Here is a 6,970-nt window from a genome sequence, read left to right as displayed (position 1 = left end):
ACTTTTGTTTCCTGCTTTACAGGTTTGCCTTCCCTCCAGGCGTATATTCTAAAATTGCTGTATTTCTTCGTATCCCAACAGAAACATAACCATACCTTTTCAATAAAATATTCTGCTTTCATTCTTGTTATTATTACTAATTAATAATATTATTATTGATAAACTATCGAGAAACTTTTATTTAAATTCTCAATAATGGATGCAAAAGTAAACATCCCCAAAAAATTATTTATATTTTATATTATACAAATTGAATAGATATTTATTAAAAGCAACTTTTATTTAAATTCTTAATAATATATGCAAAAGTAAATATCACACAAAACTTTATTTATCTTATACAATGAATATCTATTAAAACTCTCCAAATGAACAATTTAAACATATTTCTCGGAAGAATGAATTATTTTCAATAATTCATCAGCTTCTGATATTTCACCCATAAAATCTTCACAGGAATCAACCATATTATATTTCAGAATAACAATGACCTTTATTGTCTCAAGTTTTAATTATGTTTTCTCTGCAGCCCATAATTTATTCACAACTGAAAATATTCTGTAACAGCATTTCTCCCAGCTAAGCAAAGAGCAAATTCCACTGTTTATATATATATATATATATATATATATATATATATATTACCATACGGCACTTTTTATTTCTCAAAAAAACGCGAATATCACAACCATCTATCTCCTGTAGGAGTTTTTTTTATCCTTCCATTCTTCAATTTTTGAATCAATTATATACTTCTTTAAACAAGAAACCTCATCAAAAAAGGTTATTTTTATATATTCCATGATTTTTTTTCCAAAATTAGAATCTATATACTTCAATGATGCCTCAAAATCATGCAATGATATCCTATTTTTAAGGTTCACCCATTTAAATGTCTTAATTTTCAGGAACTGGGATGACTACATGTCCAAATATTCCAAACAGTTACTGTAAAAAAATTTAACAAGAGAAATAAACAATTTTTTTTTATGCTTCCATCATCTAAAATTCTTAAATCTCTTCTTATGCAAATAGGAAAGTAGTTTGATTCGAGACATTCTCTGTATTTTGCTTTTAGCATATTAAGTTCCTCTGAGACTTCCGTTATTGTGTAATAATTTCCTTCAATGTTTCTGACTACTGCCTCAAAGACTGATGTCTGACTATGAAGAAATATTAACCACAACTGAGAGGTATTATCATTGAAAAAAGAGTTCAATTATTCTTGGACACTTATCAAGGAATAAGACATATGACTTAAATGGACTATATAATTTCAGTGTGTAATTATTGTGTAATAATTTCCTCTCAATCACAGGCATTAAAGCTAGCCATCTAGTTTTACTGTAGCCCAGTATTTTGTGATATTCAATTTCTGCTTCTTCGCAGAGTTCTTTCAACGATTCTACTCTGACAGTGTAAATGTAAAAATGGCTATAAAATTTTGTTGAAATAGACTCTGTCTAGTGGTAGAAGATCAGCAGCAGTTTGAATGGCATTGTGAACTATATGTAAGTCAGCAACACAACCTACTCCAATAATACTTTGCTCTTAACGTCTGTTCAATATAGTGAAGACATTGTTAATACCCTTTCTAGCTACACCACCAAAATTGGTATTTGCATGATCAGCACAATATGCAACAGCCTTTTTAGATAAATTGTTTTTTTTCAAGAACAGTTAAGATAGAATTGCTGATAAGCTCTGCAGCCCAAGTAGGGAAACAAAATCAATAACTTATTCTTCACACCACTTTTTGAATCAAAATAACGAATGATAGTAGGAAAAAGTTTTACATCTTTATAAAAGTTTGGCATATAATTAAAAAATAATTTAATATGAAAAAGTTCCTCAGAATAAACAACTAATGTAAATATGTTCGTACTTTACTATTTCTCTTAAGCTGAATAAAATATTTTGAATGTTGTACACATACTACTGCTGTACATCTGGTCACATAACCATAGAGCAAACATTTAATGAATATTATTATATAATTGTTTTGCATTAATGTTCTCTTGTAATAAAAACAAAATAGCAATTGGAGATTTTCTTATATTTTTGTCTTATAATCAATAATCTTATTCTTCATTAATTCAGCATTTAATTGTTTGCCTTAGGACGAGATCTAATCTAGCGACGGCCCTGAAGAAATTCCTATACAAATTAGTTTCATACCACAAGACTTTAAAACCCGTTAAGCGAGAATGACTAACCACTCAGCAACAATACAGGCCCGTTCCGTACCGGGGTACAAAGAACCCAGGAGACATAATTTAGGGGCAGTATAATCGAACACGTTCATAAAAAACTGGGAATAAATAATACACTGAACTGTTTGTGCATATTTATCACCTTAATGTGCAGTATAATAAAATAATCTCGAGATATTGTACTTCGGGATCTGGTATTTTTAACGCATATTACACCCAAGGTAAAAAAAAATTCTCTCTCTCTCTCTCTCTCTATATATATATATATATATATATATATATATATATATATATATATATATATATATATATACTATTTAATATACTATATTAAACTATATTATACTTGCTAACCCTAATATATATATATATATATATATATATATATATATATATATATATTAGGGTTACTAAGTAATTTTATAAGCTTGGTTATTTAACTCTTAATCCCAAGTATGCAAACAATTAAGTTTGCACCTGAAACATAGTTCAAGTCTGAAGATGGTACAACACCAGGCAACTCATTGTAAAGGTGAGTAAAGCTCTGATCACTATTCTTAGTATTTTCCCATAATGTAAAGCACATCTCACTAAAAGATGTATATTGCAATGCATTATGGGTGGGGTCACTATCCAGACCGGTTTCAACCTTTTTTGAGGTCTCCTCAGTGAGTAGCTAGACCCTAAATACCAAGGTTTTAGTAATACAGGGCCTTATCAACTTTACCTATAAAAGTTGCTGCAAGGTGTTTTTATTTTTAATAAGAATCTCTGGACGAGATATAGATGTAATTCATTTTTTAACTTGGGGATACTGTATATTAGGGTTACCAAGTAATTTTATAAGCTTGGTTATTTAACTCTTAATCTTAAGTATGCAAACAATTAAGTTTGCATACTTGGGATTAAGAGTTAAACCTGAAACATAGTTCAAGTCTGAAGATGGTACAACACCAGGGCTAAAATTACTAAAACCTTGGTATTTAGGGTCTAGCTACTCACTGAGGTGACCTCAAAAAAGGTTGAAACCGGTCTGGGTAGTGACCCCACCCATAATGCATTGCAATATACATCTTTTAGTGAGATGTGCTTTATATTATGGGAAAATAATAAGAATAGTGATCAGAACTTTACCCACCTTTACAATGAGTTGCCCTGGTGTTGTGCCATCTTCAGACTTGAACTATGTTTCAGGCACAAACTTAATTGTTTACATACTTGGGATTACGAGACATCTCCTTAAAAAAGATCGCATGCATCTGCACTATCCAGTCATGTTCTTTTCTCAAACAATCCTCATGATGATCTCCAAACTCACTCAGTTTGCTGGGATAAATCCGAAAATATTTTTCTCTGCAGTGATGAGTTTGAAAGGAAAATTGTGGAATCCAGAGAAATCCTCCTTAATCCTGAACATTTGAACAGCAATTTCAGTTACAACATCCCAGATAGCCATGCTGCAGTTGTTCAATACTGGCGTTCACGAGAACTTAAAAAAGTACGCACGCAATGAACAATGGCGCGTTGGATAGAACAACTTAAAAAATACAACGTTTTTCATGTCAATTATGTATTGCATTTTTGCCTGTAATTCTCAGTTTTTTGTAACTTCAATTTTTATTATTGTGTTCTGCCTTTCGTGGATACCTGATGAAGGCTGTGAAAGGCTGAACTAGTATCATTTTCATTAAAACTTAATATTTTATCTCGGTTTAAAGTCATTAAATATCTATTTTTTTTTTAAAATATATTTTTATATGTTAGAGATACCAAAAAAAAATCAGCTACCGCCTTTTTATTAGTAGGAGTGGGTGGGGAGTAGGCGAGGCCATTTAGCCCTATCTAACTTTTGGAGACTGAGTGGGCAGTTCAATCTCCACTGGTACTAATCAGAGATTGATGGCCCAAGGCTACCACTAATTAAGCGGTACAGGGTGAAGAGAGACGGCTCAAATGTGCCGCCATCTCGTGGTCCCTAACCCTAACACAATACATTTAATGTCTGAAATAATGTGGGTTCTATGGTCGATTTTCTTGAGTTTACAAGACGAAAAACCCGCTCGCCCGTGCCAGAGATCGACTAACTCGGGAATCGGTCGAAAAAAAGGCTTAGAAAAATGTCCTCTAGTCGTCGACTAGACTCGAAACGAAGTCTTCCTTCGTGCGGCCAAGCGCCGTGGTATGCAAACGCCACATCCACTGAGCTACACAGGCTTTCTATTTAAAGATACCAAGCTATTTTATATGTATATAAATAAATATAAACTTGGTTTTAATCATTTCCCAAGTAAACAAACAGACAAGTAAGTCAAGTTTGCACCTGCAAGATGTGCAAGTCTGGGCACTCCGTACGTAGTGCAAGTCTCAGGCAACTCGTTTTAAAGATGGAATGAGCTCTGATCACTATTCTTAGTATTTACCCTTTAAGGGTAAATACTAAGAATAGTATTTACCCTTAAAGGGTAAATACTAAGAATAGTGAGAATTCTAAGAATAGGTCTCGATAGTGGCAAGTTGCCACTATCGAGACCGGTTTCGACCTTTATTGAGGTCTTCTCAGTGGGAGCCAGGCTTAGAAATACCATACCAAGGTTTAAGTAATACAGAGCTTATAAATATACCAAGCAATATGAAATAAACTTGGTTTTAATCCTATTTCCCAAGTAAGCAAACAGACAAGTAAATCAAGTTTGTGCCTGAATGTAATTCAAGTCTGAGGCAACTCGTTGTAAAGGTGGTGTAAGATCCGATCACTTTCCTTAGTATATTCCACTAATGCAAAGCACATCCCCTTGCGGATATGTATGATGCTATGCATTAAAGGCAAGGGCCACTACCCAGACCAGTTTCAACCTTTATTGAGGTCTCATCAGTGGGAGCCAGACCCAAAAAATGCTAAGTTGAAGTAATGCAGAGCTTATATACATCTACTCTCATCCTGAGATTTTTTTATTTAATATGGTCAAAGCACCTTGTTTAAGTAAAATTTATAAGCTCTGCATTATTTCAACCTTGGAATTTTTTGTGTCTGGCTCGCACTGATGAGACCTCAATAAAGGTTGAAACTGGTCTGGGTAGTTGCCCTTGCCTTTAATGCATAGCGTGATACACATCCATAAGGGGATGTGCTTTGCATTAGCGTAAAATACTAAGGAAAGTGATCAGAACTTACTCCACCTTTACAACTAGTTATCTCAGACTTGAATTACATTCAGGAGCAAACTTGAATTACTCGTCTGTTTGCTTACTTGGGAAAAAGAATTAAAACCTAGCTTTTAAAATTATTTGGTATCTTTAACATAGTATATTCCCAAAGTAAAAAACTTTCTACATCTTACTCTCATCCTGAGATTTCTATGTAATGAGGTTAAAGCACCTTGTGGCAATTTGTTTAAGTAAAATTTATAAGCTCTGCATTACTTCATCCTTGACATTTTTTGGGTTCTGGTTCCACACTGATGAGACCTAAATAAAAGTCGAAACCGGTCTGAGTAGTGGACCTTGCCTTTAATGCATAGCATCACTGCAAGGGGATGTGCTTTGCATTAGGGGAAAACACTAAGTGATCGGAGCTAACTTCACCTTTACAACGAGTTGCCTTAGACGTGAACTTGTGACATTCAGGCACAAGCTTGTGTGTTTGCTTACTTGGAAAAAGGATTAAAACCTCATTATTAAGAGAAAATGACACTATCGTTATTAATTGGAAAAAATTCAATTCGCTAAAATTGGTGGATAGGAGGAGGCGAGGCTAGAGGAGAGGAGAGAAGAGGAAACAAGGTTGAGATTGTTTGGTTATGTGATGAGGAGGGAGGACAAGTATGTGCGAAGAAAGGTCATGCAGATTGATGTGTAGGGGAGAAGAAAGTGTGGGCGTCCAAAGAAGAGATGGAGGGAGCTGGTGGAGGAAGATTGAGGATGAAGAACTTGGATGAAGTTACAGCCCAAGACAGGAGGATGTGGAAGAGACTCACTAAGTACAGCAACCCTACATAATTGGGAAAGCTGCAGAAGAAGAAGAAGAGAGATTTGAACGAGACATATAAGTTGTTAACAGGTTATTACCAGATTAATGTCTGGGAGGTTTTGCAGAGAATGGGTGACAGGCCGGTTTTATCATTAGGCGAACCTAGGCAATCGCCTAGGGGCGTTAAGCTTTGGAGCACCAGATTTTGCTACAGTTCGGGGGAAAAATATATAGAGATAATGTATAGGGGCGCCTAAATTTTCTTTGCCTAGGGGCATCAGATACTCTCGGACCAGACCTGATGGGTGAAGGGAGGGAGAGAACAAAACAAAACAAGTCATCCCTGGAAGCTATATAAGGAGAACGTGAGCAAGGGAATAAGGGGGCAGTTTTTTTTTTTATATGTAGATGGCGAGTGATTGGAATGCATTACCCAAGAGTGGGATGAGCACACACAGTGAACATATTTAAGGCGCGATTTGATAAAGTTAGGGTTAAAACGGCCTCACTTACCCCCTTTAAGGGAATCAAATGTGTTAGGTGTTTTTTTTTTAAATATATTATTATTATTATGTGACATCTCCATGGAGTTCAAGGACTCATTGCGAGAGGACATTATGCTCTGCCTCGCTAAATACATCCCACTCACTCCATTAATGCTTAAATCTCCTATTACTACCGCCATCTATCGCGCATCATTACCATCAATATTTTTTGTCTGTTCTGAAGGCTGATTTGTTTGTACGCGGGATGAAAATCCCGAGTTTCCGAGAGAAAAAACCCTGCTACC

This window comes from Typopeltis vanoorti, chromosome 14 (genome assembly GCF_054136105.1).
Source record: "Typopeltis vanoorti isolate ZY-2024b chromosome 14, IOZ_Tvanoo_1.0, whole genome shotgun sequence".
Taxonomy (NCBI): domain Eukaryota; kingdom Metazoa; phylum Arthropoda; class Arachnida; order Uropygi; family Thelyphonidae; genus Typopeltis; species Typopeltis vanoorti.
The sequence above is the reverse complement of the archived record's forward strand: the minus strand, read 5'-3'. Positions refer to the sequence as shown.